Source organism: Pleurodeles waltl, chromosome 3_1 (assembly GCF_031143425.1).
Source record: "Pleurodeles waltl isolate 20211129_DDA chromosome 3_1, aPleWal1.hap1.20221129, whole genome shotgun sequence".
Lineage (NCBI taxonomy): Eukaryota > Metazoa > Chordata > Amphibia > Caudata > Salamandridae > Pleurodeles > Pleurodeles waltl.
Genome location: NC_090440.1, coordinates 1,426,819,934 through 1,426,831,100, shown reverse-complemented (window position 1 = coordinate 1,426,831,100; position 11,167 = coordinate 1,426,819,934).

Below are 11,167 nucleotides of genomic sequence, written 5' to 3'. Positions count from 1 at the left end.
TTTTCGTATCCTTCTTGTGTCTCATCTAGGGTATGCAGAGTGACAGCGAAAGAGTAGATCTGTTTCCGCAATTTCCTTGGGTAGTTATCTTAAGGGTTGCAGAGACCATCTGGTACCCTGGTATGTTTAGGGGTTCAGATGGGGCACTTTGAGCTTGCTAGAAACCATGTCAACATTTCCTGACCGTATAGGTAGACCGAGTCTCTATACCCTGATGTCTATGTTGACCAGAGACACAGTCCTACTTGATTCATAGAAACTGTATAACAAACAAGTAAGAGGTAGAGCAATCAAGGCTGGCAGCCTGAGCAGAAACTACACAATCTTTGAAAAACCTAGATTTATCCTACAGCTAGACCAAACCAAAGGAAGCCACCAATCAGGTGAGCCCTAGCCAGGCCAACACTCAGACCATAGCCACACTGGCACCTGTTATATACAAGAGTGAGAGACAAGGGGGCATGTTTGGACACCGGAGAGCATGACAGCACCACGCTGATGCTGCTGCTATGTAGCACTGAAGTCACACATGTTTCCTTGAAACAGCAAAAGTATTGAGATTTGGCAGGACCAACATTTGGCACCACCACAGAAGTCCTTATGGCTTCCCTCTTGGGATTTGAAGCAGCATCAGAGGAGACATACACCGCAGGAGAAACCAGGGCGGATTAAGGGAGGGAAGCAGCCTCATCAATGCCTGTAGAGAGAGAGCAGTGCCAATTCCCTCTGCTGGCAGTCTGCACTGCCAGTTGACACCTCCCAAGTAATGGGAATGACCATAGGGCACTTCTGGAATGAACCTCTGTGCACAGAACATGAGTCTGACTGTCTATGAGCCTCCTCATCAAGGGGGCAGATGACCACTGGCTCAGGATCAGAGTGGTGTAGCATGTCCCCAATTGTTGGGGGCGGCCAAGAACATCAGTGACACTGCACCGAGGTTGAGTGAAAGAGAACTGTTGAGCATCAAGTTAGGAGCAATCTTGGACCAGGCACAATCATTTGACCTAGTCCTTACTCTTGCATCACATCTCTAGTGTGCTTCGGGATGACACTCTCTACAGACTCCTTACTGCTGGTCTGGTCTACTCAACATTGATGCTGCACTATCTTTTGCATGTCAAGCTCACATCACTGGCCATTTATATTTTGCTAATCAGCAATTTATAACATGGACTACCACTCATCTTGGACTGGGATGTGTCATGCAACGTTAATTTGTCAGGGGCTGAGGGTGGATTCCTAACTGTATGACTCAAGCTAATGAGGAACACCCCAGGGTTGCCACAGTCTCTCAATCCCTGTACAGATCTAGGGCTGGCTCTGAATATCCAAAGGTCCTATTGTATTGTGTGGGAATGGAAGATCAGGTGCAGAGCTGTGGCTGAGAGATAATGAGTATTTGGGCCCCCTTGGGGTAAAGTATAGACATTTGTGCCTTGGACACAATAGGAGCCATCAATGTCACAGGGAGTCCTTCGTGTCACAGGGGTCGAGACTGAAACACTCCATGCAATTAACATTAACTGAGTCAGTGGCCAGTAAATGAAAGGCTAACGCCCTGAGGGATGCCATAGGTAATACGATGAAGGTATGCAATACCACTCTGGTCATGTTGCTAAAAGAACTGGTAGATGATAACCCTTTTGTTAAGTGCATTCATTGATGCATTAACGACCACTTCCAATGAAGGGCAATCCCTCTGATGAGACATCAACACTTCCCACTACAAGTTGACTGCACTGGAACAAAGAGTAACAAAAGAAGATTCCAGATGGGACTATCAACCTGACTGAGGCCCTGAGATATGGGAGTTCTGATGAAAAATCAAAGACCTAGAGCTGGAGGAAGTATGTGAGAATCTCAAGGATTCCTGAGATTGTGGAACAGGAGAATGTGGTGAAGTTTCTCAGAATCCAGATCCCAACCCTCCTGAGCATCACTTTTGCTCCTTCTTTGGAATTTCTGAGGACACATAGAGTTAGATCACGTCATAAACTTTAACTGCATCTGATGTGAATTCTTGTCTTTTGCTTATGGCATCAGCAAACCAGGAATAATTCTTGCTACAGCTAAACAACATGAGCCATATACTTACAAGAATAACCAAGTACTCTTCCGACCAGACTTTAAAAAAAAATGAATTTAAAGAGGAAGTGGTTCCTGGCATTCAGACTAAAAAAAAAGGTTTAAAATATGGGGTACTGGAACTGGCAAGAATGCTGATTACTTAGGCTGGCTCAACATATGAGTATGATGAACCAAAGGACCTGTAACGACTAAAGGTTAACTTTAGAGAGGAAATGTTGCAGCCACTATCCTTTTTGGGTGTAATCAGTGCTCATTAGGATACACTTTAGGGCTCCATCCTGTGACCCATGTTTCCTTAGTGCCACAGGGATCTCCTGTTCAACTTAACTTAGGGCTGGTCTTCCAACTTTCTGCTTCCCCTTTCCACATCCCCAAACTTCCTCAACCGTGGTTGGCCTCATCTGTATTTCCCCACTGAGCCATGATCTTTCAACCTCAGTCTGTGCTATTTAAAGAGATCTTGCAAGACCTCAAACCAGTCATGTGCCTTAGCTGCTATCTTTGAGTGCAAGTATAAAACCTGTGCCCTCAAACAGAACCAGGCTTGACTTCTTATATTGTGGTCTGGGGACCACCTTGGAAGCCACTCCGTGAACGATCCACATGGTTTCTCTTACCTGTATGCATTCTTGACAGCCAGATTCCAGCTGCTCGATCCAGATCCTCTGACATCACTGATGGAAGTCAAATCCTTTAAAAGAAAAGAAAAAAGAAAATTCCATAAGATGAGAGACTTGTGAGCGCGTAGTGCACCACAGAACAATAGACTGGATACTGCCTGTTAGATCAGGCATCGTTGGTGTAGTTTCACCATAACTTTTTGCCCTTTGACCTTCTGTTTTTATGACCCATTGTTGCTGGCTTTTAGTAATCTGTGCACTTTACCACTGCTGACCAGCACTAAAGTGCATGTGCTTTGCTCTCTAAAACATGGCAACATTGGCTTCTCCACGATAGGCATATTTATTTTACCCGTAAGTCCCTAGTAAAGTGCACTACATGTACCTAGGGCCTGTAAATTAAATGCTACTAATGGGCCTACAGACCTGATTGTGCCACCCACTCCAGTAGCCTTTCAGGCATGTCTCAGGCCTGCCACGGCAGAGCCTGTGTGTGAAATTTAAACTACAATTTCGACTTGACAAGTGTACCCTTTTTGCCAGATCGAAACCTCTCTTTCTATTACATGTAAGTCATTCCTAAGGTAGGCCCTAGTTAGCCCCAAGGCAGGGTGCAGTGTATTTCAAAATGTGCACATACTTTTAAGTTTAACATGTGCAAATAGTGAAAAACTCTTAAATTTATTTTTCACTATTGCAAGGACAATCTCTCCCATAACAAGGCACTGGTTTAAAATATCTTATAAGCGTAATATCCAATTGGGAAGAGATAAAGATCTGGAGTTTGGTGTCCCTGTACTCACAATTTAAAATCACAACAAAAGGAAAAGTCGGATTTTAAATTGTAAGCCTGAAAATGGCTCTTTTAAAAAGTTTCTTAGTTTAACCATTCTGTACCTCTGTCTGTCTCTGAATACACATCTGGGGTAGAAGACAGCTGGGCTTTGTGCATTCCCTCTAGACAGCCACAATCAATGGGAGTTTAGATGTGACTTGATGGGTCTTAATGGCCATTAACTGACTTGACTGGGGGTGGTGGAGCTTACCATTCCCTCACTTACATCTGACTAGACTTGTCCTGTCCATTCACAACAGGGCTTAACAAATCTGAATTGTCACTCCAGCCAGCTTGGAGTCGGGACAGGTGAGCCAGGGAATCTGTACATTTCTAAGGCCTGCCTCTGGAAGCTTCTCCCACCTTCCAGACCCAGGGCACCAAAGCATAACTACTGTACCCTAAACCCCACCAAACCAGATCTCTACTAGAACCAAGGACACTCTGCCGGGAAGAAGGACTGCTGCGCTACCAAGAGGGACTGCCACTTTGCAACTGCATTGCTGTGTTGGCCTACTTCTGCTGGGTGCTGTGTGTAAAAGGGACTGCCACTTTGGTGTTTGCTCTGCTGTGCTGGCCTGCTGCCTGCTGCTCCTGTCCTGCAGTGAGAGGGACTGGAATTGCTCTTTGCATCCTACAAAACAAAAGAGTCTTCAAGCGCTTAATGGCTTACCCCCTGTTCTGCAGTGTCAGGGACATCAAAGATGTCTTGCAACTCTCCTGGTGCTGCTGGACTCTGCCATCTATGTGTCCTTTCCTTGCCCGAGGTGCCCCCTCCAGTCCTGGGGCTCAGAATAGGGTTCTGCAGCGACAAACTTTTAAAAGTGGCGCATCGACCCAAGGGTGGCAGAAATATTGCTGCATTGTGTCCTCAACATCAACGCGTTTCTCCAACAAAGGTACTGTTCAGCGATTCTGGAGCCTGCCTACCCTCCATCATGTTTGGCCTAGAGTTTGGACTTGCACCAGACCCTTGCAACCTCAAGTAACCTTTTGACTGCTATCAACTTCTATGCACTGTTTTCACATTTAGGGGCTGATTTAGAAATTGGTGGAGGGGTACTCCGTCACAACGGTGATAGATATCCCAGCCCCCAAATTCAAAATCACATTAATTCCAAAGAGATTTAGATTTTGGGATATCTATCAGCATTGTAGCACAGTAACCCCTCTGCTAATATCTAAATCAGCATTTCCATCTTAAAAAGTTCTTATTGCAACTTCTACTGATTGGATTTCTGTAGTTTTGGTCTTGTTTGACTCAGATGAATGTTCTCTATTGTTCAAACCTTTGTGAGGTCTTTATGTGGTGTCTTTCACTGTGTTACTTAGGGGTGGGTGAAGAATTCCACTCCGACGGTGGAGTTTGCAGACTTTTCCCCACTCGGCACTTTGGGCGGAGTTTTGAAAAACTTTGCAGAGTGACGCGGATCAGAGTTTTTCTCTGGCTCGCCAAAGTTAAGTTGGCGAGCAAGAGAAATCGCTAAGTTGGTGAGTGCGAGTGAGATTTCAGGATACAAGCAGTAGGCTGCAACCGCTCGTTATGAGAAAGCTAAAGCTTGTGTTAAGGAAGCCGCCGCTCAAGTAGAAAATCTACTTAAGCAGAAAGAAGTTAACGCCCTCTGGTGCTCTGTGTGTTGTCATTCACGCTGATTTTATAGCATGAGAGTAACTCCAGGCACTGCAAATCATTGCAAACAGCGTGACTTACCCAAACTCTGCCGCTTGCAGAACTCTGTGTAGTGAAGCAGAGTTTTTTCAGCACTTCGTGGAATTCTGCATAGCAGAACTCCACGAACTCCATCCAGACTTAGGGGGTCATTACGAACATGGTGGTAAACACTGTCTCCGGCCGTGGCTACGGTGAACAGAATCCCACCATTAGCGGTAAACAGAAACCCGTCAATATTAAGATGCAAAAAACAGAATCCGCCAAAAATATTCCTACCACCAGTCACAGCCAGGGCCTTGTCGGCGAAAAAGCTGCACATCCCACCCCGCCACCACCGAGCACACAAATCCCCACCCTACATATAATGATGCACAAATCACCGCAGCGGTCAGTGGATGTTGAACGACCTTTGGCAGTAAAGACCGGATGAATGGACTCAGGTAAGTCATCCACAATTACCCCATATCCACCACACCTTGAATGTATGCACACCCCCACCCTTCCAACTACCACCAGGACCACTACCCCATCCAGTCACCCTGCATGCCCACAAAGCCACCAGCAGGCACACATCCCTCCCCCTGTGCACAGTCACCTACCCCTGCAAGGCATCACAACGGCACTACACCACCCACAAAGCACCTCAACATCCCAAGCAAAATGCAATGGCAACCTCACAAAAGCACTCTGCATGGCTCACCAGTGGAAGCCCTGCACAACATAGGCCTGCCCTGTGCACCCCCATCAGATTTTGCAATTGTAACATACATGTCCATTTCCCCCAACAGGCACCTCCACCCATGCCACCCTGACGGACAGGACAAGGAGTGGCAGTAGCCCACATGGAGACAGAGGCACCATTCAGGACACTGGAGAGGGAACTCTGGACAGTGAGGAATACCCTGGCCCTTCACACAGTCCTGGTCTGTCACTATCCAGCAGCTCCACCCAGGACACCACTGACACCCCTACCACCCAGCCACCAACATCAGCTCCGGGCAACCGGCCCCACACCTGTGTATCCAGACCACAGATGGGTGGAACACAAGGACAGAGGCCACAGTCACCACCTATCAACAGGCAGGAAGACGATGCCTCCAGTACAAGTGGCACCGCCGGACCTGTGCAGGGGACACAGGCTCAGGGGGCTCGGCCCAGTGGGAGGGCAACCATGGCTCAGGGGGAGGTCAAAGGATGGATGCTGCAGCCCAGGAGGTCATCTTTGAGGTCCTGGGAGCATACCACCATACCCAGGACAGGATGGGCCAGATCGTGGCCACCCTGGAACAGAATCAAAGGCTGCAGATAGCACACCACCAGGAGACCATGGAGCAGTGGAAACAGCTCAATGCCACCATGGCCACTATTGCAGGGGCGCTGCTGCACCACTTACCAGCCCAGCCTGAGACCCCCCACAGATCAGGAATCCCCTACCACAGACCAGGATACAGACCAGCCATCAACAACAGCAGCTGGACTGGAGCCACAATCTAAGGACTCACAGGAGACCAGCACCTCCACCCATACAGGCCAACACTAGGCACCCAAACGGATCCTGAGGCCCAGATATGGGACAGGAACACCTGCCAAGACCAAGGCACCCTCAAAGAAGTGACTCTGACCCGAACTGTCCCCCCAAGTGTGCCACTCATCCATCATCACCACCATGCAATATCAACTCAAAAACGTTTAAAATACAGATGGACATATTACCACTGCCAACAATTGCTGAGACCATGTAGCCAGTATGGACATCCACCAGCATCCCACTCCCATCACTGTAAAGAACACCCTGGCACCCCTGACACCTAAAGAACACATGCACACCAATGTCAATGTCCCCTGTCAGTATGTTGAATCAAATCGAACTGTGCATGCAATTGTCATTATAATCATATAATCATACCCCAAGTACAACATGGGGTGGTATTGACAGAAATGTCTAACAAGTTGTTCATCATGTCACATGTAACATGCAAACCTTATTACAGTGAAAATGTCTATTGACCCAACATCCACATAGGTGATAATTCAGACAGACAGTATGCAGCACAGACAACAACAGCAGCAAATAGTAAATCATAGTCACTGGAAGCATAGTTGGATCAGTTGGTTCCTGGAGTGTACATCTTCACCCTCTTCATCATCACCATCACTCTCGTCCCCTCTTAGAGGAAGCTGGTCTGGATATACAGCACCCTCCTCCTCCAAGAGGGGAATAGATTTCCTCATAGCCACATTGTGCAGCATGCAGCAGGCCACCACTATTCTACAATCCTTTTCAGGGCCATAGGCCAGGGATCCCCCAGAAATATGGAGGCAACAGAATCTAGCCTTCAGGAGACCTATAGTGTGCCCTATCACCCTACATGGGCCTCATTGTAATTCCTCTCTGCATCTGTCCTAGGATTCCTCACTGGTATCGGGAGCCAATTAATGTTAGGGTAGCCAGAATCACCTTCAAAAAGTGGGCAAAATGGACTGTAACTAACAACCCCCAGTTGCAGACATGCTGGCTGTCAGCAATGTGTAGAAAATGTGTCAGACACTCTTACCTATGATCCATCCTCTGTCCCCTTGTAGTTGTTCCATCATGTATGGTACACTGCTGTTCCTCAGCACAAAGGAATCATCGACTGATCCCGGGAACATGACATTCACATTTGATATATACTGCTCAGCAGTACACACCAATTGAATGTTCAAAGAGTGAAAGTTCTTCCTGTTTCTGTACACCTGTTCACTTACTCTTGGGGGGATGAGGGCTAAGTGGGTGCCATTGATGGCACCAACCATATGAGGGATGTTGGCAAAGGCATAAAAGTCTGACTTGATGGCAGGGAGTTCAGCACTTTGGGGAAACCTCACATATGACTGCAGCTGTCGTACAAATGCATTCAGAAATCTGGACAGTATGAGGCAGAACATTGGCTGTGAGAACCCTGCACCCCATGCCCACTGTCACCTAAAATGAGCCCATGGCCAGGAAATGGAGTGCAGTGAGCACTTACACTTCAGTAGGGATGGCATGCTGATTACCATGAGCCGGTCTCAGTGCTGGATCGAGTAATGCACAAAATTCATGAATAGTAGCACGAGTGAGTCTGTAATTGATTATGATGTGATGTTCTACTATGGTCTCCAAATCAACAAGTGGTCTGTACACCGATGGGGCTCTCCATCGCCACATGGGTCTGTACCTAGGAGGAGTAGAGAACACATGTGAGAACACAGATTCATCTTCACAGCATGTTGAAATTCATCACTGCTAGCAAACAAGTCGATGACACATATGCATTGTAGGATATTAAACTGGAGTGACATGTCCTCACTGATAAATCTGGACTGTTGTGGTGAGTAAATATTTGTTTGTCCATGCATTTGGGGGATGGGGTCCATAGGGCCTGCATGGGGCCAATGAGAAATTAATAACTGCGTAGTAGTGTGCAAAATGTCTGCCCCCAGTTATCCAGATATGTAGCAGTGGAAGTGACCTCATACCGCTAGTGGTTGTTGTAATGGCATAAGTCAGTGTTCACCGCCGTGCACCCATTCATTGGTTAACATGGTTGTCAATGGGGAATATGGGCCTATCATGATCGCTGCCGGCGGTGACGGTGCACACCGCCGCTGAGCATACACTATCTCATCACCCCAACTTCACTTGACTCCCTGATTACGTGCATGCAAGTACTCTACTGAGTGTGCTGCTGTGTCCTGACCCTGGTCCTGGAAATGGCACGAGTCCTACCCCTGTATGCCAAGCTCAATGGTCGACCAGGGGTACTGGTTAGTAGGCGGATTGGAGTGCATGGATGTGTGAAATGGTGGCTGATGGCTGTAAACAAGTGTGCACGATTTGACACTGTACCGCCGTGGATTGCATGATATACTGTGTGTGTGAGGTGCTATAATGCTGTTTTAAGTCTCCGTCCCATAGGGGACGTATAGCCAGCTGTATCAAATGGGCATTGTCTGACCTCTGTGTCACTTTTCTGTGTGTCCCCTACAGGTCAGTGCCCATCAGAAGAGGGGACTATGGCAGCCATCGTCAGGGAGGTGCAGACCCTGGGGGTCTACAACCGGCAGAGCACCCACTGCAGGAAGAGGTGGGAGCACCTGCACGCTGGGCCAGGAAGGCCTGCGAGGCCCAGCTGGGGAAGTCCTCCCAACAAGGAAGAGGTGCCCGTCGGGCACTGACCCCCTAATGCGCCGCATTCTGGCGGTGGTGTTTCCAGACTTGGATGGGCACTTGAAAGCTGCACAGCGGACACAAAGGGGTGAGTACAGAGACCATTGTATGCCTCCTTGATGGATGTCTGAGGGTGCTGTGGTAGGGATGCTGTCTAGTGTCAGGGACTCTGACAGATGTCATTAGGCATAGTGGTCCCCATGGCAGTTAGTTGATAAGGGACAGGTCTGCAGTTCTTCAGGTCGTTCTGTGATGTTGGAGATGGATGTATACCAGGGTTGTGGCCAGTAGTCGGGGGCAAAGTCATGAGTATAGCTGAAGGTGCTGGATGGTGGTATGTTTTCTGTGTGGGAGTATGTGTGAACCAGTTATGTACATCCATTCAGATATTTACAATTGTCTCTCCTGTTTTGTCTCCCAACCCCTGTTCTCCTTGGTTGTCTGTGTACATCAGCATCATCTGGTGAGGGAGCAGTGGCACTGGCGAGTGGGGATGCAGCGGCCCACGGTTCCAAGGAGACAGAGTCGAGTGATGCCAAGGGCAATAGTGGGTTGGAGGGCGAGGGGAGTACCACAGGGAGGCAACTACCACTGAATGGAGTGATTCTGACACCTCCTGCAAAGGGAGCTCCCTGGTGGTGGCGGACCCTAGTGGGCCCACCCATTCTTTGTCATCATCTGCCACCCCCCACACCATCACCGTCCTCCCAGTTGCTCCCCGCCCAGTTGCCTGTGCCCGCTCACCCAGGAGGGTGGGCATCTCCTCCGCCCCAGGCACCTCATCCCCTGCCCCAGTCAGCCCTGCTGCCATCATGGAGGAGGCTATTGACCTCCTGAGGACCACCTCTGTAGGGCAGACAACCATCGTCAATCCCATCCAGGGGATAGCATCAGAGGTGCAGCAGACCAATGCCTACCTTGATGGCATTCACGGGGCTGTGTCTGGCCTAAAGAGATCTTTTCAGTCTTTGGCCTCCTCTTTGACGGCAGCCAGTGTCCCTGGTCTTTCCGTCCCCCCTCCCAGCACCTCCACCCCTTCCAGCACCCCACTCCCTTCACCCGTCCCAAGCCAACATTCTGACAGCCATGCACACACCTCAACACACAAGAAGCACACACAAGCACTACACTTCCCACCACAGGCATACACACAGCCAACATACAAAGGCGCACACAACATCCACTTCCCCCAGTGTGTTCACCTCTCCTGCCTTCCTGTCTTTCACCTCTACACACACACCCACAGGCACTGTACATTCATTCACTATTTCTGGCCCCATTCTTGCAGTCACCACGACATCAGGCATCCAGTCATACACCCCAGACACCACACCTGCACTCACCACAACGACTCTGAGTACCACTTGCAGCACACTCACCAAACTTGCAGACACCAGACAACATCCATTTACACTGGCAGCCTGTCTTGTCCCACTGTGTCCACCCCCCCTCCTCCCAAGACACTCAAACGTTCCCAGACACCCACCCAACACACATCCACCACACCTAAGCATACTGTACAGTCACCTGCATCCACGTCACACACACCTACACCTGTTACGACCACTCCCTCTACCTCCACTTTGACACCTTCCTCCAGGTCCACCCCAATTGCTCCTAAGAAAGTTTTCCTATCCCGTGTAGACCTTTTTAAACCCACCGGCCCATCCCGTCTCGTCCCTAGACTTACCCATGTCCTTGCCCTATCCACTACTCCCACGTCCAAGTCTGCCCCTGTCCACCCCTCACATTCACGT